Here is a 24,905-nt window from a genome sequence, read left to right on the forward strand (position 1 = left end):
TAATAGTATATTAAATCTTTTTTTTTTTTTGGTCATTTACATCTTTGGCTTCAGTTTCTTTAGAAGAAAAGGGTCCATCAACCTGAGTGTGTCTCACACTTTCCAGACTCACTGGCTCAAGTTTGAAGCTGAACAAACCACCAAATTCGGTCAGAAGCTGTGAGGTTCAAAATGAGAAAGCTGAACTCTTGATAAGAGAGGTTTAAGGCTTAAGAGAATTTTAAGTGTCTGTGTCGTTGTTTTCACTCTTTAACCCAGCATTTTAACATTGAGACAGTAATATTATACATACCACATTTCATTACAAGGCAAATCAGTGTGCTTAACGGAGAAGAACACAAAATCTTGGTTTACGATGCCAAATGGAAAACGGCAAAATCTAATTTCAAAAAAACAATGTCACCTTACTGCCACTAGAGGTCAGTAAATAAAGCCCAGAGTTTGTTTGAGGCTGGTTGAAGGCACTGAGATGTAAATACACTGTGCGGAGGTGGAGCAGTGCCTTGTGAGAACAACACATCTGCTTAACCTCCTCTCATAGTAGGTGTGGGGCTGGAGATGAGAATGGGAAAGCACTCAGACAACCGGACACAAAGACCCCAAAACACAAACAGGACAAGTAGACCATCAGTGGTACATTTATTTAAAATAAATCAGTCCCCTCATCAGAGTATATGATTCTTTCTCACGCACCTTTGTTTTGTGTCACCCTGTTTTTTCATCTTTGATGACACAGAATTCCTGACTATCTTTCTGGTGTGCTATAATTTTATTATTTTTATATAAGATAACCGTTATTAGTTCCACACGTGGGAAATTTGTTTAGTTACAGCCTGTTAGGTTCAAAATTATTGGGGATGGAGACAAGAGAAAAACCACAATAACAACACTGGTCCGGTCGGGTTGAGTCAAACGATGATTTTAATGATCACACGCGTGGGAGATGGACACTGATGCAGACAGTCTCAGATCTCAAAATGGTGGAGCATTGCTCAAACTCTTATAGCCTCTGTTGCCTCCACCTTATCATAAAAGCCTAAACATTCACATGCTTTCTCTCACACAGCGCCTAAGCTACGACCTTGGCTCCCTGTTTATCTGCTCCTGCTGAGATGGGGCAGAAAACTCCAGCATATTCTGTTCTCTTCTAATCAGACAAATAAGGCGATGACTTTCTGCAAACAGTATTTCTTATAACTCAGCAGTATAATGCATCATAAAACAATATCATTCATTCACAATAAATCAGCAGTCTACTTTAATGCAAATCAGTTTAACTGATGCAATAGTTATCAGCTTCTTCTAATTCAGGAGAATAATGCAAACTAAAACTACATAATAATTCACAATCTTTAATTAGGGATCTAACATGGCATAAAATAATATTATAATCTAACAAGCCAAAACTGGACAGTGCAATGTTACAGCAGCGAAAATTTAGAAAAAATACTGCAATATATGATAATAAGAATAAGATACTGTACACAATAAAACAGAATAAAATACAATTTAGTCAGAAAAAGAGAATTGCACTTCGTGTTATTGCACATGTGTGGATTTGTGTGTTTGGTCAGCTGCAAAATCTTTGTTGTGGAGTCTGACAGCTGTAGGAAGGAAAGACCGGCAAAATCCATCTCCATCCCACATCATGGGTGCCAGAGCCTGCCACTGAAGGAGCTGCTCAGTGCTGTCAGAGTCTCCTGCATGGGCTGGGAGATGCTGTCCAACAGGGATGACGGCTTAGCCTCCATTCTCCTGTCACTCACTGTTAGAGAATTGTAGATCAATATGGTTGTCATTGTGCAAGATGATTAGATCTTTAGCAAGACTGCTCACCTCTGTTTTCTACACACTGGTTCGTTAAAAGGTTACGCCATACATGGGGTGACTAGGGACATCAGTGAAAGGTCACAGTGATATGTGGTGTAGCAGAAAATGTCACACACACACATCACAGGCGTACATGTTCACATGTGAGTGTCTTAACTGTCATATTATAAATGAAATGTTTGTGTAACTACTGTTGTTGATAAAAGGACTGTGAGGGGAGGCCGAATTCAGAGTTGGCTGAGTTCGGGTGAAGAGCTTACAACTCTAGACCTGACCGGACTTCCCTTGCAAGTAAAAACCGATGGAGCTCTGAGATCTTGCTTCCTTCACAGTAACAGGCCACTGAGACAGCGAGGTCTGCAAGTTTAGACCTAACACTCACCATCTCCACTGGGTCCAGAGGGCATCCTAGAACAGAGCTGGCCCTCCATATCAGCCTGTTCTCTTCCTGTCCCCAGCAGAGATGCTGCCGCCCCCGCAGACAACACCATAGCAGACGGCCTAGGCCAAGGGTCAGCAACCTTTAACACCCAAAGAGCCACTTGGACCCGGTTTCCACGCAAAAAAACCACTGGGAGCCGCAAATACTTTTTGAAATCTAAAATGAAGATAACACTGTATATATTGTTGTTTTTTTACCTTTATGCTTTGTGTGAACAACTAAAGTAAGTAAAGTTTATTTATTAAGCGCTTTTCACAGACAGTCAGTCACAAAGTGCAGTACACAAATATTAAATTAAACAATACAATCAATAGACATTGTACACAATGTAAAAGATCAAATGTAAAGAATGTAAAGAATATAAAATACGTAGATCAACAAAAGGCTTGTTTGAAAAGAAAAGTTTTCAGCTGCTTTTTAAAAGAATCCAAAGAGCAACTAAGGTGTGTTGCTTATGAAATCCATGAAGTGCTACAGAGAAAATTACATTTTATTTATGTAATTAACACATTTTGAACTCTTAAAGGAATATAACAAAAGGAAAGACACCCAGCTGAACTAATCCATGTAGCAAACAAAAACTGTTGTGAGCTGCCACCCTCATTTCGCCTTTGGGCTTTTGGAGCCTTGACCTGACTTTTCAAAAGTAATGAGAGCATGAGGGTGGTAATGGATGTTTGTGTCTGTGTGTGCCTGTATGTCTGTTTCTATATGTCAGGTTGGGTATCAGACGCCACCTCTCTGGGGACATCTCAGGCCCTCCAAGGTATGGAGACCTATCTCCCCCCACCACCACTTCCCCTGCCGGTGGCGGACTCCCTCAGACATCGGTGCGTTGGTGGTTCTTTGTGTCTGGGGATGGGCGTCCAGGTACACACCGGCTCACTCCTTGGCGGCCGCTTATCGGGGCCTGGAGCCTGGGGCTCGCTCGGGCCACTTCGGAGGTAGGGTGCCCTCGGCCTGAGGCTCGGTCACTCAGGCACAGCTGGCTGCCGGCGGAGCTCACGGGCACATCACTGCAACTCCCCCTGGCTTCTGCTCCGCTCCTGCTGAGTGACCCCTCATCTGGGACTCTCCTCAGCTCTTTCAGGGACAGTGGCGCAGCTGCCCCTCTGTGGGTCTTCCTTGGTCTCTTGTGTTCTGGGGGCCTCTGGATGTCTGGAGTTTTGATCTCCTCCACACCTGCTTCACGCCCTGGAGGACGGGGCTGTGCCCCCCCCCCCCCCCCCACCCTCTAGCAGATCATTACATGAAGGAACCTTTTAAAAAAACAAGCGCGTTCATGCTCACAGGTGTACACACGGGTGATCACACCCACAAACTACACCCCTTTTGGCTCCTACCTCAAAGCACACTGTGTTCTGTTGATCTTATGTGCTGCACAATAATGTTTAATATTTAGTATTTACTGTCATATTCCCATATATCATTGTGATGTTGTTTATTCTATTACTCTTGTTCTCTTCTGCTTGTTTTCTGCTTGTGGTCAATAAAGAGATGCTGAAAAGCATGTTCATGGAAACATCGTCGGATCTGCCGTGGTATGTTTACAATAAGACTTATGGTCCCAAACCTCTGCGCATAGCGTCTGCAAATCGGGGCTTCCATCTTTACGGAGGACTAAGCAGTCATCATTCAATATATTAAAATTTTATGAATAAAAGGGGAACTTGTGATATTATTACTTGTGACTGCATTAGTATTATAATTATTTGGCAGAAAGCTTATTTCAGGGAGAATCATACCTTATTTCCCCCCTTTGCCATGCTTCCTTTTCGCAAACTTACTCATGTCTCACAGTCACAACATAAATTATATTTTTATAATGTAAAATTAATCTGTGCAGCATTGGTGATGGGGTGTAAAAGTAATTTCACATATTAAAATGCAGGCTGTGTTATAGTGGTAAAAAAAGATATGATAGATCATCATCAAGGACATTTATATATGAGTTGTTTTCCTATGGAAATAGCGCCACCGTGTGAAAAATTAATTATAGTACACTTATCCTGCGGCCACTATAAGCCATCACAGAGAAAGATGTAGTGAAACTTCCAATAACACACTCAATAAAACATTTAGAACTCACAGTTGTATTTTTCTAAAAACTAAACAAATTTTAAAAAAGAAAAACAAGTGCTAATTCCTTCTAATAATAAGAATAATATCAATAGTATGATGCACGGAATGCGTTAGTGGAATTACGACAGTATCTTGAAAGTTGTCGTTTCCCTTCGTGCTTTTATTTTGAAGGCAGACCATTGAAACGGAAATCGTTGCGCTGGGTCACGTGGTTAGCGTTTCCTTTCCGTTAGCAAAGCTGTAGATTGCAAGAAGTTCTTCGTGAGGATTCATTTGAGCACATCAGAACAAACGGATTCCACACATATAAAGCACGGTATGTACCCCGAGTTGTTGTAAAAAAAAAAAAAAATCCCAAACAAACCTGCAAGCGATCAGCTTTTCCTTACAGCCGCTGTTTGTCGAGTTGTGGTGGTTAGTGATGGGCAGATGAAGCCCCATGAAGCACTGAAGCTTTTCATCCAATTGGTTCACCCCAACGCGAAGCTTCATGAAGCTTCATTTGCTCTAGCAGGACACCTACTGGACGTAAAAATAATAGCTGGCATGAATTTGAAGAGTGTGGCATTTTGCACACAGCCTGTAAATGTCAACAACAAAAGGAGTGTGTAAAACATGTATATTGTAGTGATGGCAGTATACTGTGTATATTTATAGTGGCAGTATGGGAAATGATTATTTGGAAATGCTTGAAATGGAAATGATCATTTACTGTGAGGTGAGGTGTGGTTGGGGTGTGGACAGTGGTTGTGCTTTTGTAACGTTGAGGTATGGACAGCTACACACTACCTGTTCACATTTTATTCTGTAAAAACTAAATTTTCACTGCTTTTATGACCTTTTTAGTGGGGAGAACATAGCTAGGATTTAATGATTTAACAAATCTTTTGAATCCTTTGTCCTCCACAATGCTAAATGGCTGGGAGTCCTCAATCACCATGCTGACCAGGTCTTCATCTATTTGAGATTGTTCTCCTGAGGAAAGACAATAAAGATAAAGCACAAATATAAATATCACATACGTAACTTATAACAGTTGTATAATATTGTTATATCATTTAGTAACATTACTGCATCCTATATTATCATTGCATTTGATGGCTCACCTGGTCTTGCTCCACAATCGGTGTCCCCCTTATTCTCATGCAAAGCTCTGTAGTGCCTAAGCATGGATGAGGTGTTGTTGTTATAGCCCAGCTCCCTGGCACATAGCAAACACTTCACCTTGTACAAAAGTCAAGACAGCTCAACATAAATTGTATTGCACCATCAGTATCATGAAAATACATCTTCTGTAGAAATTTACATACCTTGTTGGGAGGAATAAGATCAAAATGTTCCCACACAGGGGAGGACATCCTCCTCTTCTTAGCCGGCTCCATTCTCTCCTGACTTTCTCTCCTCACTCTCATAAACCTCCAAACGGTCTCCAAACTCTCACTAACCGCAACTCTCCATCAAACACCCACATTTTTGAATGAAGTCTGAGGGGTTTATATCGCTGTCATATCTCGCGGCAAAGTTCGAACCACTTCATGAACCAGTCACGTGGTACAGCCGGGCAGCGAGGCTTCGGACGTCATCATTTTCAGCTCCTCCCATAAATGAAGCAAGCCTCGATACTAGAGCTGGGCGATATATCGAGTTTTTAAAAAATATCGATATATTTTTATACGAGATATAAGATGTGACCATATCCTTTATATCGATATAGTCTATGTTACGTTATAATTATACTTGCGGAGCCGCAAGTTTGCCTTTCTTTCGTCCACTTTCGTCTTTACGCAACGTTACTCGGCCTCGCCTCTCCTTCACTGAACACAACTCCCCCTCCTCCCCCATCGCTTCACCTGCAGGAAGCGACAAGATGGACACGGCAAATCTCCGTTAACGAGTTACTGCGCATCGCCCCGTGCGTGGGGCTGGACGGCGTCAACGTGTTAGCTAGCTAACCACGCTAACGAGCTAACCACGCTAACGCCATGCAGCCCAGAGGTGCTGCACGGACTAAAATCCTTTCATTTTCTCAAAAGTTGACAGCGCGCCTTATGTATGAATTCTGGTTGTGCTTGATGGCCGCGAACCGATTTTATGTGGAACACGGCGCTCAGCAATCTGTCAAAAAATGTTTTAGTACGACTTTGGTAAGCTACGGAGCTGCACCGCTTGATGGATTGTCGGAGCATTACGGCTGAGCCTCGCGGAGTGATACGTACTGTGCTTCAACGTAATATTACCTTACTGTGTATAAGGACCATAAATGGCACCTGTTAAGAGACGTGGTTGCGAAGCGGATTACAAACTCCAGGCTGTCAGTCACGCAGTACAAGTTGGGAACAGAACAGCTGTGAAATCTGTCTTTGTTATAGTGCTCGTCTTTTACTTTACATTTTGACTGCACATTTGTGAGCTTTTTGTTATGCACAAAAACAACATTGTTTTCTTTTATTTATGGAGCATTATTATTTAATAAATGCTCATAATTTATTTTTGAGTAAATTTTATGTACATCTGCTCTATGTTAATAAAAGTGCCTGTGTGACATCTGGGACACAGCTTTGACTAAGAACTCTCTTTTTGTTCTTACTTTATGGCTTTAAAAAAAGATATATCGAGATATATATCTTATATCGCCATCCAGCTAAAAAATATCGAGATATGAATTTTGGGTCATATCGCCCAGCCCTACTCGATACGCGCTTCGCGGAAACGCCCCCTCCATTACTCGACACACGCTCCGAAGCCTCGATACAGAACGTCCCATCACTAGTGGTGGTAGTTTGTAAGCGGGCCTGCAGGACGTTGCATTGCTCCTCGGTAGCTGCATACATTGCCTTGCCTTTTTGCCTCCTTGTGGCTGGACTGGTGGATTATGGTCTCGCCTCATATCTCACTGCTGCACGGATTTTGCGCAATCCGACTTAACTCAGTGGCATGACTGTCGTTATCCCACGTATCTCCGCAGCCACCGTTTTCCTTTATTTTCATTGCAAGCTAGTTAGGTGGGAAAACCCACGGGAACAGCCATACTACACTATGTGACTGCATTAGTATTATAATTATTTGGTATATAGCTTATTTCAGGGAGAATCATATAGCTTATTTCAGGGAGAATCATACCTTATTTCCCCCCTTTGCCATGCTTCCTTGTGTGGACGCTTCACCTCTTTGCTCTTGAATGCTTTGCTTCTTATATTGATTTTTATTGATTTTTATGCTGATTTTTTCCCTTTTTTCCGTGTGAGCTTACCTGCGATAACTTCTGGACACTTGTAGATCATTAGGACTAGAGTGTTCTTAACAGAAACAGCAACATTTTATGGTTACCTTATCCTCAGCGCTCCGTGTGTCTGTGGCCTAGACACAGCTGAAGCCTGATTACAGCGTCTGGGCACCGAGCAGCCTCAATAGCCTGGAAAGGTGCTAACCGCTAGGCTAACTAGCAACAAGATGCCTTCCCTCTCCACAGATGACTACCACAGCCTCCTGCAGAAGATTGCAGTACTGGAGACAAAAATTCATCGCTTAGAAGTAAACGTGGAGGTAAATGGACTGTGTGGAAATGAAACAACCTTGCCTTTGATTCAAAACAATGGCGATGAGCAAGCTAGTACACAGCTAAGGAGCACAGATAACATGACCAAGAAAGTAGACTCTGTGCATTATTATAAATCCTCAAGTGATAATCCCCCCTTAGACTGTCTTGGTGCAAAACCAAGACATAAATCATGTCTCCTGGAAGGGGGAGGACGTATCACAGGCAGGGCACAGCGAGCTGAAATCTCTGAAACCGACTGGCCTTCACTTCCTACGAGACAGAGAAGCTCTTCTACCCCTGTATACGGGAGGAAACAGGACTGGACAACCGTGAATAGGAAGGTTAACAACAAACCTCCAAAACAACTGAATGTGAAACTGCAAAACAGATTTGCTCCACTATCAAAGGACCCTGGATCTATATCGGACAACCATCCATCTAAAAGCAGCGAAATAAGGTCTGAAAATCTGTTGAAAAGTGAAAGGCCACAGGGAAAGCTAAAGGCTAGGCCTGAAACTGATTGTGGGTGACTCTGCCGTAAAGGATGTACAAAGGATGTGCGGTAAGAACACTAAAGTCCTCTGCTTTCCTAACGATATGGTCAACAACCTGAAGGAGAGAATTCTTCAAATTGCAGATGAATATCCAACTGTGACAAACATTGTTCTGCATACAGGGTCAAACGATGTGTCCAAACAACAGTCGGAGGTTCTGAAACGGGACTTTACTGGATTATTAAATACTGTAAACTCTCTGAATGCAGCTGTATTCATCAGTGGACCTGTACCGCCGGTCAGAGGAGGAGACGAGAGATTCAGCAGGTTGTTTACACTGAATAAATGGCTTATATCAGCATGTGCTGACCACTCAGTGCATTTTATCGACAACTTTAATATTTTTTGGGAACGCAGGCATCTGTTCAAAGCAAATGGATTTAATTTTAACAAGTCAGGGGTGAAACTGTTCACCTCCAACTTGTTTTATTCCATACGTCATCCATCCGTGCTTGGTGCCAAGGCTGAGATAAACGAGGAGTTATCTCATAAAGAGGAACAAACAGTACTCCAAGAACAGACAAAGCCCAGCAGAAACCTTGAGGAGGAGCTCCATTTGCCCCCACCCGGGAAGAGCCTCAGAAAGGAGAGACATCCATGGCATCTGAGGAAGAGCCTCAGAAAGGAGAGACATCTAAGGCAAGAAGAGGGGTCCCTATTTGCCTCCAACTCTCTCAACAACACCAACGACCAGGACAAGGGACCATGACCTTCCCCAGTCCCCCAAACCCCTGACAGGCCATCACCCTCCTCCCCCTCCCTTTCTCCCTCCTCCCCACACCTGAAATTCACTGAGGAGATGATGGAGCAGGTCAATGCTGGGCTCAGATCTACCCCCCGTCCCAATCCCTTTTTGTCCCCCATAAACCCCCCACCAGAGCGGCCAAAGGTTCGCCATCGAGCCCCACCCTCAACAGAGCAATCGAAGTCACATTGCCCAGCCTCGCCCCCCTTAGTTCCTCTTCATGCCCTGTCTCCGCAGTCTGATATGTGATATGTGAAGGGTCCGGGCTGTGAGGATTATGGCAGTGATGACTTTTCCCAGGAGAAGCTGGGACCCTGTTTACTAGAAGGTTTTAAAATTTCTGTACTTTTAGGTGACAGGAGACATGTGGCCTGGTCAAAACACAGAGAGCTGCACTCTAAAAGATCTTTAAACATAGTAAACATACCTTGTGTGCCACAGACTGCTCCCAAACATGAGGGGACAAGTAATACCTCTAAAACACTTAAGTTGGCTTTATTAAACATTAGATCTCTAGCTGGGAAAACATTTTTAATTAATGATTTAATCACTGAGCACAGCCTTGATTTTATGTTTTTAACTGAAACTTGGTTGGACCAAAGTAACAGTGGAGCTGTTCTCATCGAGACGACCCCTCCTAACTACAGTTTTATCAGTGAGGTCAGGGCGAGCAGGAGAGGAGGAGGGGTTGCTGTCTTATTTAATGAATCATTTCAATGTAAGCAGCTATCTCCTGGAAGTTTTCAGTCTTTTGAATATGTGGCTTTACAGCTGAAGGCCCCATCCAAAGTTGTGTTTCTTAATGTTTACAGGCCTCCCAAATACTGCACAGACTTTTTTAATGACCTCAGTGAACTGCTGTCTGTGATCTGTGTTGATTTTGACTGTGTAATTATTGCTGGGGATTTTAACATTCATGTGGACAACCCTCAGGACAAAGGGACTAAAGACCTGAGTAACACTCTGGGCAACTTTGGGCTGACTCAGCATGTAACAGAGGCCACACATAATAGAGGACACACTCTTGACCTACTGATCTCCAAAGGCCTGAGCATTTCAAAGGTTACTGTGTCTGATGTGGGCCTGTCTGATCATTACTGTGTTTTCTTTGAAAGTAAAATCTCAGCCCACACAAATATATCAACAACAGTGATCACAAAACGGTGTATAACTGAACACAGTAGTGCAATTTTTAACCAGGTCTTCCCATTAACACCTGACCTGCCCAGAGGGTCAGTCAATGAGCTCGTCAATAGCTTCAATGCTAACATGTTAAATGTAATGGACACTATTGCTCCCATTAAGGTGAAGGTTATCTCTGGAAGGAAAAAGTCTCCATGGAGAAACTCCACACTGGTGAAAAATGAAAAAAGAGAGTGTAGGAAAGCTGAGCGCAGATGGAGAAAAACAAACCTCCAGGTTCATTATGACATTTATAAAGAGAAACTTCACAATTATAATTTACAACTGAGGAATGCAAGGAGGTCCTACTTCTCTGACATCATCACTAAAAACAGCCATAATGCTCGGGTCTTATTTTCTACAGTTGACAGGCTAACAAACCCTCCTGTGTCAGTGGTAGCTGAACTTCATTCGACCATGGCCTGCAATGACTTTGCCAAATTCTTCACTGAAAAAATCCAAAAAATTAGACAAGCAATTGGTACATCAACAGCAGATCCAGGATATGTACTGTGTCCACCAAAAAACTGTTTAAACACCATGAAACAGTTTCAACCTATTAACAGCAAAGACCTGGAGGACATCTTAGGTCAACTGAACTCCTCCTCCTGCTGTTTAGATGTCCTGCCAACAAGTTTTTTCAAAAAGGTCTCAAAGACTTTAGAGTCAGACCTGTTACAGATCGTCAACTTTTCTTTATTATCAGGTGTGTTTCCAGAATCACTAAAAACTGCTGTAATCAAACCTATACTGAAAAAGGACAATCTTGACAAGACACAAATGAACAACTACAGGCCGATCTCAAATCTCCCGTTTTTAAGTAAGATCATTGAAAAAGCAGTTTCCCAACAGCTCAGTTACTTCTTAAAACAGAATAATTGCTACGATGCCTTCCAGTCAGGTTTTAGACAGAACCACAGCACTGAAACCGCTCTGACCAAAGTGTTTAATGACATATGTCTGAATACAGACAGTGGAAAAATGTCAGTCCTAGTTTTACTGGATCTCAGTGCAGCATTTGATACAGTTGACCACAACATATTACTCAAACGACTGGAGAACTGGACAGGTCTTTCAGGAACTGTACTAAACTGGTTCAAAACATACGTAGAAAACAGGAAATACTTTGTATCAATAGGTAACTTCACATCTGAGCAGACAAGTATCACATGTGGAGTTCCCCAAGGTTCCATCTTGGGAGCCCTTCTGTTTAACATCTACATGCTCCCACTGGCACAGATTATAAACAACAACAAAATAAACTATCACAGCTATGCAGATGACACACAAATATATATCACAATGTCACCAGGAGACCGAGGCCCTGTACAGGCTCTTGGTAAATGCATTGAGGAAATCAATGACTGGTTGTGCCACAATTTTCTCCAGCTAAACAAAAACAAAACTGAGGTAATAGTCTTTGGCGCCAAAGAAAAACGATTACAGGTCACCAGAGAACTTCAATCTATACATCTAAAAACCACAAACCAGGCGAGAAATTTGGGTGTAGTGATGGATGCAGACCTAAACTTAGAAAAACACATTAAGACAATAACAAAGTCAGCTTACTATCACCTCAAGAATATATCAAGGATAAAAGATCTGATGTCTCAACAGGACCTGGAAAAACTAGTCCATGCATTCATCTTTAGTAGGCTTGATTACTGTAACAGCATCTTTACAGGTCTACCTGAAAAATCAGTCAGACAACTACAGCTCATTCAGAACTGTGCTGCTCGAGTCCTCACTAAGACCAAAAAAGTGGACCACATCAGTCCAGCTCTGAGGTCCTTACACTGGCTGCCTGTCCGTCAGAGGATAGACTTTAAAGTTCTGATGCTGGCCTATAAAGCTCTGAATGGTTTAGGACCAAAATACATCAATGACCTCCTGACCCAGTATGAACCATCCAGATCCCTCAGGTCATCTGGATCCGGTCTTTTATCAGTTCCCAGAGTCAGAACCAGACACGGAGAAGCTGCATTCAGCTTTTATGCTCCTTATATCTGGAACAAACTCCCAGAAAGCCTCAGATCTATGGAACGCCAGGACTGCCATAATGAATTAATTAAATACACCATTAAATAATTAATTAAATGTGGCAATAATTAATTAAAATTGGAATTAATTAATTAAATAAATAGTTATGATATATGTAATTAATTAATTATTGACACATTTAATTAATTATTTATGTATTTCACGTTTTAATTAATTATTGACACATTTAATTAATTAATTATTGACATATTTAATTAATTATTTATGTATTTCACATTTTAATTAATTATTGACACATTTAATTAATTATTGACACATTTAATTAATTATTTAATGATATATTTATTTATTTCATTTTGGCAGTCTTGGCGCCTGGCTCTCATCATGAAATAATTTTATCTGTCAGCCTCACCCATCAAACTCAGGGGGCGGGGTTAACGCTGATCGAGTCAAAACCATTGCTTTGGCCTGGTGGCCATTGTTTCTAGCACACAACAACCGGCATGTGGAAGCTAACAGAACTGAGCTTTGAAAAACCCTGTTTGTGTGTTACCAAATACCGTTTTAATATTTTTTTAGCCGAGAATGTAGTGGTTTAATCTTCATGTGTCTGGTCGGTTTGTCAAGATACTGTCATGGTCCTGGGCCATGTTGGCCCAGTGTTCTTAGTTTCCTTGTATGTTTGTATTTTGTTCCTTGCTTAGGCCATGTTTTCTGAGTTGCCCTGTTGTGTTGTTCCCTAAGTGTTCTCCCCGTGCTCTCTCTTCCCCCTGTGTGCCCTCTATGTATTTATGAGCCCTCGTCCCCTTTCGTGTTTATTCCGTGTCTCCCCTGCCTGTTACGTTGGTGTTCTACTCGTGCTCTCTCTCCTCCTGTCTGAACCTCTGTACTTCCTGTTTCACCTCTCCCGTCAGTGTTCAGTTCACCCCGCCCTGTCTCGTTATGATTATCAGTGTCACCTGTGTTCCCCGTGTGTTCCCACTTCCCTCGTTAACCCTCTGTGTATTTCTGTCTGCGTCTCCCTCTGTTCAGCGTGACGTCGTCCCTCATGTTGTGTGGATCTCCCTGTGTCTCTCTGCGTATGTTAGTTTACTTTTCCCAGTTTAGTTTTGTATTTCCTATGTTCTGCCATTCCAGCATTAAAGCTGTGATTTTGAGTTCATCCCCGTGTCTGTGAGTTTTGCGTTTGGGTCCTCCTCCTGCCTGCCACACAGCCGAGCCTTGACAGTACGACGTCACCAGTAATGGACCCAGCAACTCACAACCCCTCCGCTGAGCTCCGGGAGGATTTGATCTATACGGTGGAGTACCACTGTCAGGAGTGGGAGGCGCTGCCAGGAGACGAACACCGGGAGGTCGTAGCTGCCCGTCTACAGCGGATGGTGTCCGGACTCCCGTGGCTGTTCGGCGCGCTGCACCCCCACATCCGGGACTTCCTTGTTTCCACCGTAGGCGTCCGCCCGGAGCTGCCTCTCCAGTGTGAGGGGTCGGAGGACGTTCAGCCCGGTCCGCTGGAGGATTCGCGGCCCGGCTCATCTCCTCCCCCCTCTCGGCGAAAACGGCGCTCACGCCGCCGCCGCCCTAACGTTTCTGAGCAAACTCCGGTGGTGAGTGACACTAACTGTTTCTTCCATACCACTTCCAAGTCGGACCAACTCGGACAATATTCTGCTCCTGAGTCCGCTGTTTTTCAGGTCCGTAACACATCAGAAACGAATAGCGAGTTTGAATATGACTGTGTTTCCAGGGCTCATAATGTTTCTAAGTTCACCTCCGCACCTTTTAAGCACAAGACTGAGTTCATTACCCCCCCAGAGACTGCTGTTCATGCTGAATTAAAGAATCCTGGCACTGTAAGCTCCATGCGCGTCATCCCAGAGGCCATTAACTCCGTGTCTGGTAATTCTGGGTCGGTTAATCCTGAACCTGCATTGCCTACCCTCACGCCCATGTTTCAGTGTGACTATTTTTCCTGTGCTCCTCCCAGGTCAGCAGCAATTAACACACAGACTGATAATCTCACCTTAGAGAAGCAAAAGACTATTGTTGAGCTGCATACTCATGAACAACACCGTGAAGTTAACAGTTCTGAGGTCCCTGTACCTGCTGAGTATAAGACTGTGAATGGTGTTTCTTCACTCCTGGACTATGCTGCTCTCCAACCTATATATTTAGAAACCGTTTGTGTGAATGCTCCTGTGTCCGCAACGGATCCCTTTGTGCTCGGTATTACTGACTCTGCTAAACCTGGATCTTCCTGTGCTGTGACTGTTTTAGAGACTACTACTCCTAACATGGACAGCTTAAGGCCTACAGAGTTGCCAGGAGTGACTCGCCATGAATCTCTGTTAGCCGCCCGGCCCGAAGCTCAGTCGCCACCTCCACCACATTCAGCCTCGCTTCCCATAGCACAGTCACATCCACAGTCTGACTTACTACAAACCTTATTTCAATCCTTAGCCCAGTCAATAGCTCAGTTGGTAGAGGAATCATCGGCCTTATCGTCAGCTCGGTTTCCAACTTTACAACCATCACTGCAGTATCCAGTGTCCCCAGTGCAGTCTCCAGTGTCCCCAGTGCAGTCACCTGCAGCCCTGCTTTCCCCAGTGCAGTCTCCAGTGTCCCCAGTGCAGCCTCCTTTAGCACAGTCACCCACTCAACCACCAGCACCACAACCGTCACCACCTACTCCACTCTCACCACCACCGTTACAACAGACATCAGTTCAGTCCCCTGTGCCAGTGCAGACGCCCTCAGTTCAGTCTCCCGTGCAGTTATCTACTTCACCACCGTCAGTAGCTCAGCTCCCACTCTCACCCGTGTCTCCAGCAGCTCAGCTCCCGCTCTCACCCGTGTCTCCAGTAACTCAGTTAGCTGCCCAGCAGCCACTCTCCGCTCAGTCTCCTGTGTCGCCAGTTTTGCTCATTCACTCCATGCAGAGAGGTAACTGGATTTCTACTCAGGGTACTTTCCATGGTTTAGCCGCCGTTGGCACAGTTTGCCACTCCAGGGCTTCCCCAGAGGCTAGGTCTCAGTCACCAGCTGATTCTGGACCCCTGAAGTTTAAGCAGCCCCCTAAGAACTGCACCATGTTCGCATTGCCTGGGCAGAGTCAGTGCTCAGTGCAGCACCAGTTGTCCTCATGTCGGCCGAAGGACTTCATGCCTGTTGGCGTTGTTTTGGCCTCCGCTGGAGGGTCCGAGGGGCCCGTTCAGCCTCCCGTCTCCGCTGGAGGGTCCGAGGGGCCCGTTCAGCCTCCCGTCTCCGCTGGAGGGTCCGAGGGGCCCGTTCAGCCTCCCGTCTCCGCTGGAGGGTCCGAGGGGCCCGTTCAGCCTCCTGTCTCCGCTGGAGGGTCCGAGGAGCCTGTCCAGCCGCCATCTGCAACCGCCTCGTCGTCGCCTGGTCCAGCTGCATCCGCGACCGCCTCGTCGTCGCCTGGTCCAGCTGCATCCGCGACCGCCTCGTCGTCGCCTGGGCCAGCCGCATCCGAGTCTTCGTCATCGCCTGGGCCAGCCGCATCCGAGTCTTCGTCATCGCCTGGGCCAGCCGCATCCGAGTCTTCGTCATCGCCTGGGCCAGCCTCTGCCTGTGCTTCTGCTACGCCTGGTCCAGTCTCAGCCTGTGCTTCTGCTACGCCTGGTCCAGTCTCAGCCTCTGCTTCTGCTACGTCTGGCCCGGCCTCAGAGCCTTCGTCTGCTGCAGCCTCCTCCGAGCCTTCGTCCTCGTCTGGCCCGGCCTCCTCAGAGCCTTCGTCTGCTGCAGCCTCCTCAGAGCCTTCGTCTGCTGCAGCCTCCTCAGAGCCTTCGTCTGCTGCAGCCTCAGCCTGTGCTTCGCCTGGTCCCGTCTCGACTGGTCCTGTGCCCACCGGGCCTCGGCCAGTACGCCTGACACTGGAGAGCCGCCGCCGCCGCTGCCTTCCGCGCGGCCGGCCCCCTGAACTGCACCGTCATCGCCTGGGTGGCCGCCGTCGCCTTCCGCACGGCCGGCCCCCGGACCCTCTTCTCCTGGGTGGCCGCCGTCGCCTTCCGCACGGTCGGCCCCCGGACCAGCGCTGTCATCGTCGCCGCCGCCTCCCGCGCGGTCGGCCTCCTGAACTGCTCCGTCGTCTCCTTCACCGCCGCCGTTGCCTTGCGCACGGCCGGCCTCCTGAACTGTTTCCGCGTCTCCGCCGTTGCCTTGCGCACGGCCGGCCTCCTGAACTGTTTCCGCGTCGCCGCCGTTGCCTTGCGCACGGCCGGCCTCCTGAACTGTTTCCGCGTCTCCGCCGTTGCCTTCCGCACGGTCGGCCCCCTGAACTGCTCTGTGTTTGGGTTGTTTTCTTGGGCTCCGGTGTTTGCTGTGCTCTTCTTTTGTTTTCTGTTCCGAGCCCTCCGTCCTGGGCCCCCGCCGCCCGCCCTGGGTTGTTTTCTGTTTGGTTTTGTTTTTCTGTGTTTGGGCTGTCTGGAGCCAGCCCTTGAGGGGGGGGGTACTGTCATGGTCCTGGGCCATGTTGGCCCAGTGTTCTTAGTTTCCTTGTATGTTTGTATTTTGTTCCTTGCTTAGGCCATGTTTTCTGAGTTGCCCTGTTGTGTTGTTCCCTAAGTGTTCTCCCCGTGCTCTCTCTTCCCCCTGTGTGCCCTCTATGTATTTATGAGCCCTCGTCCCCTTTCGTGTTTATTCCGTGTCTCCCCTGCCTGTTACGTTGGTGTTCTACTCGTGCTCTCTCTCCTCCTGTCTGAACCTCTGTACTTCCTGTTTCACCTCTCCCGTCAGTGTTCAGTTCACCCCGCCCTGTCTCGTTATGATTATCAGTGTCACCTGTGTTCCCCGTGTGTTCCCACTTCCCTCGTTAACCCTCTGTGTATTTCTGTCTGCGTCTCCCTCTGTTCAGCGTGACGTCGTCCCTCATGTTGTGTGGATCTCCCTGTGTCTCTCTGCGTATGTTAGTTTACTTTTCCCAGTTTAGTTTTGTATTTCCTATGTTCTGCCATTCCAGCATTAAAGCTGTGATTTTGAGTTCATCCCCGTGTCTGTGAGTTTTGCGTTTGGGTCCTCCTCCTGCCTGCCACACAGCCGAGCCTTGACAGATACAGCCTCTTTGCAAAAGTGTTTCGATGATTTCGGAGATGTCGTCCCAGTCTCACGGCAAAGCGTGGGATAGACCCGCTCGCCTCGCAAGCAATCCCACCGACAAAGCGCAGGCCCCGGTACACAGCTGTAGTAACCCCCGCTGACTTCTTTTACTGAGGTTATATTTATCGGTGTTTTATTTCCTGATGTTCTTATGTGTCCTACGTGTTTCAGTCGCCAATTCTGAATTATAACTAACATTAAAAACATGTTTAAGGAGGAGAGAGAGCAAATAAATCTGTTTAACATCTGATCTTTGGGTTTTTGTTCAGTAATCAGCGTGACCTGTGTATAAACACATAAAAGAGATAACGTTGGTGTTTCCGTCATGTAGTAACTGCTGGCTTTAACTGTACAAAGGTTGTTCGACACTATGAAACACATACAGACTTCATGATGTTCGGCTAATATTTTTATTGTGAATATTAATCATGCTGACCTCGCTCTGTACACCACGCAGCGAGGTCAGCATATCCACGATATCCTCAGCTCCATGAGTTAACACAAAGTTTCCCAGCTGACTATCTAACTGCCAACTATTCCAGAGACGTGAAAATATATAGCATAAAGAAAAGTGTAAGAGACTCAGCAGCAGATTAGAATAACAGTTATACATTTAATAAATCACCAAATGAATCCAAGAAACGAGCAAACCTGTTCCGACAATTTGAGTTTGTATTCCCTCAGCTGCAGACTCGCTGCTGTTTAAATGTTTGAAAAGGAAGATTAGATATAAACAAACGTCAAACGTAGACTCAGTCTGCCTTCACATTTGATATGAGGCCAGCACGTATAGTGGCCTCAGCAGGCTATTACTGAAATACACATGCTATATCATAAACTATGATATAAACAGGGAGGTCCTATTAACATGTTTAGTTTTAAAGGACACCTTCCTGCCTTTAGTATCATTCATGAGCAGTATTCGTTTTCTTCTAACATCCAGAAGTCTGCACAATGTGTTTCATAGTTTGTAACAAGCCTTTGACAGGTAAACATAACATGACCGAAAAAGCAAAAAAAAAAAAAAAAAAAAAGAGAGAGAGAGAGAGAGAGAGTGTTGACATAAGAAGAGAAAATGCTCTCAATTATGGAGACAGGCAAATGGTTCATTTATGTTTGATGTGTGTTTATTCCTCCCTAAATATTGTCGGTGAAGTTCGCCATGCACGTCAGATTTTCCTGCGCATTTTTATACCTCTGCCAACAGAGAGAGAAAAAAAATCACATTCTAACAGACAGCTGGTGCTTAGAATACAGTTGAAGAACTATTAAAAAACAGATGATATTTAGATGATAGTTCAGTCTAACACATGTGCCAGTGAACCATTAAACGTCTGTGAAACTATGCAGTTATGAAACGTAACTTTAACCTCAGCCAAACTGATTTGCTCAGTTGTAAATAAAACAGCGAAGTAAACGTGACCCGACAGACAGAACCTGAGTGAATGAAGTCCAGCGTTTAACCACTGAGAGCTAAAACTCAGCTGAGGTTTGAAAGCTGTGTGCTGGTGATTGGACATCAGCCGCTGATAAAGCTGGCTCGCCTATAAAGTGCTCTGTAAGGAAACGAGCTCCAGCAGCTCTGCGCTCGGGGAAAATACTATATTTACTTATCTTGTGCAGAAAAATGCGCTGACATTGCGTTATATCGAGCACCGGCTGCCCAGTTAAACTGTGACTATCACCAGGTAACTAGGCGTGTTTCTTGAATTAACAGCAGGTGTTAAACAGCTGACAGATGAGGAGGAGGATGCATGCAGGTAAACTGAGGGTCTGTTGAGCTGATCGCTGGTTTTGTGAGAAAAATGTCAGCTCGTTCTTTATGTTACAGAAGCACAGAGACACAAGACCAGGCGGAAAGAGACGATCGTTCGGTGAAAATGAGAATCTGCGAATGCAACATGTGGAACACGGAGAGTGGAATATGTAAACAAACCGGTTAATGTACCCCCTCGGTGCACTCTGCATGCTAACTGTTAGCAGAGCTAGTGAAATCTCTGAAAACATCTGAGCACTTTTGCAAGCATGTTCTATGTTGACAACCTGACCAGACATACGGCGCGACATTCGCGGCTAAAACACTGTTAAAAGTGTAGCTGGTGACAGAAAAACGGGGTATTTTAAAACTACACCACCACCATTGCTGCCTGTGATTTGATCTGCATTCTGGGATACCTGGCTGCCCCAAGTCTACACAAGCAATCGATTATCTAGGATCGACCTGTTTTGACTTACTTTGCACGGCAACCAATCAAATGTTAGAGAAGCTGCATGGGCAGCGTTAACCCCGCCCCCTGAGTTTGATGGGTGAGGCTGACAGATAAAATTATTTCATGACGAGAGCCAGGCGCCAGGACTGCCAAAATGAAATAAATAAATATATCATTAAATAATTAATTAAATGTGTCAATAATTAATTAAATGTGTCAATAATTAATTAAAATGTGAAATACATAAATAATTAATTAAATGTGACAATAATTAATTAATTACATGTGTCATAACTATTTATTTAATTAATGAATTCCAATTTTAATTAATTATTGACACATTTAATTAATTATTTAATGGTGTATTTAATTAATTCATTATGGCAGTCCTGGCGTTCCATACAGATCAGCTGAAACACTCAGTTTATTTAAATCCAGGTTGAAGACTCACCTGTTCTCAGCTGCATTTGAATAAAGCACCAAATCCACACTTTAAGCTTAAATTTCAAAACTTACATTTAACTACTGATTTTATCTACTGTTCTGATTTTATCTGTTTTGATTTTATATACTGTTGTTTGTTTGTTTGTTAATTAGTTAGTTAGTTTATTTGCTTGTTTTATTCAATTTTAAATCATGCTTTTTATTTGTTCTTGTTTCTAATGTTGTTGTTGAATTGTGCTATACAAATAAACTTGCCTTGCCTTGCCTTGCCTTCCTTTTCGCAAACTTACTCATGTCTCACAGTCACAACATAAATAATAATTTTATAATGTAAAATTAATCTGTGCAGCATTGGTGATGGGGTGTAAAAGTAATTTCACATATTAAAATGCAGGCTGTGTTATAGTGGTAAAAAAAGATATGATAGTAGTGATGCGCGAAGCGATTCGTTCAATACCTGAGAATCACTTTACTGACTCATGAATCATGATTCACAAGCTCAAGTGACTCACTGACTCATCCCTGTTGCTGTTAGCAACAATGTATCTAGCTTATAATTACAATTGTGGAGAAAAACACAACATCCAGTATCGTAACAAAAAAATTTCTGCTCTGAACTGGAAGAAAAAACCCCGAGTAGAAGCTCACATCAAGAAAATAGCTCCTCTGCTAGCATCGCTCTGCTAACATGCTAACAGCACATTTGAGCTACTCACCCCCTCCCTTCCTGTGCTGAATCGTAAGCATAAGCGAATCACTCAGGACTCGCTCACCCCCTCCCTCCTGTGCAGAATCATAGAGCGAACGAATCACTCACTCACTCACTCACCCCCTCTCTCCCTCCTGGCTCACAGCTTCTTCTTCTTCTTGGTTGGCAACCAATGTTAAGGTGCATTACCGCCCCCTGGCTCACAGCTCAGTGGACATTTAGATGAGAAAATATATATTTAACACATTTAAGGAAAATACTAATAAAGTATGTACCCAGAGTTGTTGTAAAAAAAAAAATCCCAAACAAACCCACAAGCGAACAGCTTTTCCTTACAGCCGCTGTTTGTCGACTTGTGGTGGTAAGCGGGCCTGCAGGAGGTTGCAGTGCTCCTCGGTAGCTGCATACATTGCCTTGCCTTTTTTGCCTCCTTGTGGCTGGACTGGTGGATTATGGTCTCACCTCATATCTCACTGCTGCACAGATTTTGCGCAATCCAACTTAACTCAGTGGCACGACAGTCGTTATCCAACGTATCCCCACAGCCACAGTTTTCCTTTATTTTCATTGCAAGCTAGTTAGGTGGGAAAACCCACGGGAACAGCCACACTACACAATCCCACAACACATTTTAAATGCATTCATAAAAGGCAGCATTTACAACAAATACTGACAACATGAATTCTACTGATTGACGAAAAACAACCACTTGTCCTTCACTTATGATAAGCCCCCACTCCACAGACCTGGCTTGTATTAAAGTTTTCTCTCCTTTAGTGATGCACGTTCAGGGCTCGCAAAATTTCAAAATCCCTGGTAGCCCTTCGGGCAGGGACTCTTCAGCTTTTGGTAGCCCAAAATAAATTTAAGTAGCCCAAATAAAAGAGAGAGCAATTTTTTGATTGATGTTTTGTTTCCGTTAAAATATTATACATTAAAGTATAATATTGTAACGGAAACAAAACAATCAAAAAATTGTTGAAACACAAATTACAACATTGTATAAAAATTACAATCGTCAACTCAAATACTTGGTTCTAATTGAACAGAAATTTCTATGAACTTGTAAGAACTGTGTAGAACATGAATCAGTCTGTGTCAGATCCTGAATTTGAAATTTCCACTGAAGTTACGGTTAAGAGGCAAGTGGAACCAAGATCTAGGACATTTGCTTTTTTTTTTTTTTTAAAGTTTGCAAAGACTGCTAAATTTTGTCAGTGGTAGTTCACTCTTTGCAACATAGTACGCTGTTCTAAACAGATTTTTCAGGTTTATTTTTAGTATGTTATTTGCAATTGATGTTTGTTCTGGGAAAGATATTGCAGACTGAGCAATAATGCATTTCTTGCATTTCTCATGGGTTCTAATGGGGGCCTTTCTTAAAATGACTGGTCCCAGTAACAAAGGCGCTTGTCGACTCAGAAATCGAGGGAAAACCAACAACACACCCAGCAGAACATTATGTTATTTACACGGGTGCACATAAGTGGTCCGCATGTGCGCATTCACTGTCAAAATAAAAGACACTCACCAGATAAGAAGTTGCAATGCGCGTTTGCGTCCTTATAAAAGGCAGTGTTTTTGTCCGCTAGAGTGGGATTTTCACGGCACATTCTGCACCACATCTCTGTGCGTTCATCATTTGTTTGAAGCCAGCTCACCTCCTGCAACCACTTTTCCGAGAATACGCGCTTCTTTTGTGGTTTGGACTCCTTCTGACATTTCTTTGGAGATGGAGGAACACCAAAGTAATTGCTTAAAGGAGCTTGCTTCAACATCTTTAAGAGTTCTAAACAAATGTCTGTCCATGTTTAAGCTTGCTGCGGGATATTTCACTTGTCATGTTTGCATAGTAAGCTAACGACTGATAAGACGATGTCAGAGGAATTGGTGCGTAAATGATCGTCACTCACCAATCAGTACTGTCGCTCTCTATACACAGTTCGCACGATTGCAAAGTGAAAGCAAAAAACAAGCGCAAATTCTTGCTCACTGATGCCAATGACATAATTATCCAGCTACATTTCCGAAAGAATGCAAAAGCATTGACATATATTTTTCCTTCCTATGATAGCCCGACGGGCAGGGCAGAGAAAGATTTTGGTATCCCGACTGGGAAAATCACTAGCCCCGGGACGTCGGGCTAGCGATTTTGCGAGCCCTGACGTTAACCCCGCTCTTAAGACTCATCCCAGACGTAATGGTATTGGTTATCAGTGGCCTGGCATTAGACATTAAGACAGTTGGACGCTCAGACTATGGAAAAGATCGCCTGTCATTAACCTGCTCCCACGCATGTGCAGTGAGCAAAAATCACTTATCCACTGCTGCAGGTGCTTACTTAAAGGCAGTGTAAAGACAGCTGCAATGTAGGGTAGGCTAACTAAATCCTTGACTAAAACTACAGATGTCATTAAGGCCTGCACAATAAATTGAAAATTGATTGTCATCGCGATACCAGCCTGTGCGATGGGCCCATCGCAAAAGATGACGTATACTGCGATAATTGGGTACCTTAAAATGTTTACACACGTGCTTTAGAGAATTTACCAATCAAAGAAACCCCTTTATACATTTGACCAGTCGAATAGAGCCCTTCACGGCATTAACCAATTAAATGGATTAGAGGCCCGCCTCCTACGCAGGTGGTGAGCGAACAATGCTGCAGCAACGAGTCAGAGTTGTAAAGGCTGAGAGCGAGACGCATGACGAGAACGCTACTGAATATGAACTCGTGCCTAAAAAAAAAGATAGTACCTCGCTTATTTGGAGGTACTTTGGATTTGATAAAGACAACGTTCTCCAAACACAGGTACTCTGCAAAACTTGCCGAACACTCGTGGCAACCACCAGAGGAAACATGACTACTCTGAACCATCATCTTCAATACAACCACAGAGAACTGTTTGAAGAGTTCCAGAAAGACAGGGCAAACCAAACAAAGGTTGCTAATGTTAAGACAAAGAGCACCGCAGTCCAAAAGCCGTCTCTGTATTAGTTTTTCAAGTGGGACTCCTTATGAGAAAGCGTCAAAGCGCTACAAAGAAATAACAGAGGTCATTACACATTTTTTGACAAAGACATGATGCCTATAAATACAGTTAGCAGAGAGTGCTTCACCAGTCTGATACATAAAGTGGACCGGAGACACCTCACAAAATTACTTTTCCCATGTCGCCATTCCACAAGTGTACGAAACATGCCGCAAGACCGTCATGTTTGAACTGAGCCAAGCTGAAAACTACGCAAACACTACAGTAAAGTTTCCTCTCCAGTTTTGACTTACATCATAACTACTTTGTGAGTTGTAAAATGATGAACAACTGCATTGAGATAATTTGCAGTATAATTTAAGTTATGTATTTAAAACTAATTCTAGAGACCAGGAAGGATGTCTTTCAGAATTCAAGCCTCAGAATTTTTTTTATGGGGGCAATGTTTCAATGTTAAAGTGCACTTTTTTGTTACACTGCTAATACAGCAGCTTTATTTAAATAAAACTTGCAGTAAAACGGAAACTATGTATTTGTTTTTTTTATATTTATTTTATCACAAGTCATATCGTTATCGCAGTATTGATCATAGTTATCGCACATCGCAGGTTTTCCTAATATTGTGCAGCCCTAATGTCATTAACAACTAATCATGTTGTGTTCAGCTGAGCTGTTGGTTAGTTGTGTTGTTCTATATTACCACTTAAGGATCTATGTTTTTTTTAAACATTTATTTATTTCAGTCTTTTCTCCTATTGCGTTATTCTTCTTTACATCTGGTAGGTGTGTGTATCTATGCAATTCACTTTCTCTTAAATTACTTTTAAGCATAACCTAGCTAACACAAGCAATACAACCGCCCCCCCACCCCCCAAAACAAACAAACAAACAAAAATAGTAACATTGAGGGAAATCATTGAGTCATCATTGATGTCATCATTGATGACTTTGGTAGTAAGGATCTATATAGAAGACATGCACCAGTCCAGTTTTGCACTGGATAACAGTTTGTCCCTAAAATTAGAGAGCCATCAAAGCACAAAGGGAGCAAACAGCAAACGTT

The 24,905-nt window shown here is 43.9% G+C and overlaps 2 long non-coding RNA genes across 2 annotated transcripts; one reads left to right on the top strand and one right to left on the bottom strand.

The window, feature by feature from the left end:
- The first annotated feature begins 4,571 nt into the window (after window positions 1–4,571).
- Window positions 4,572–24,735, top strand: LOC145421718 (uncharacterized). Its single transcript, XR_013903081.1, has 2 exons — window positions 4,572–4,670; window positions 19,318–24,735. It is a non-coding gene; the product is annotated as an uncharacterized LOC145421718 (long non-coding RNA).
- LOC145421716 (uncharacterized) lies at window positions 5,141–7,103 on the bottom strand. Its single transcript, XR_013903080.1, has 2 exons — window positions 5,461–7,103; window positions 5,141–5,329 (listed from the first exon to the last, which is right to left on the bottom strand). It is a non-coding gene; the product is annotated as an uncharacterized LOC145421716 (long non-coding RNA).
- Window positions 24,736–24,905: the final 170 nt, after the last annotated feature.

Source organism: Astatotilapia calliptera, chromosome 3 (assembly GCF_964374335.1).
Source record: "Astatotilapia calliptera chromosome 3, fAstCal68.1, whole genome shotgun sequence".
Taxonomy (NCBI): domain Eukaryota; kingdom Metazoa; phylum Chordata; class Actinopteri; order Cichliformes; family Cichlidae; genus Astatotilapia; species Astatotilapia calliptera.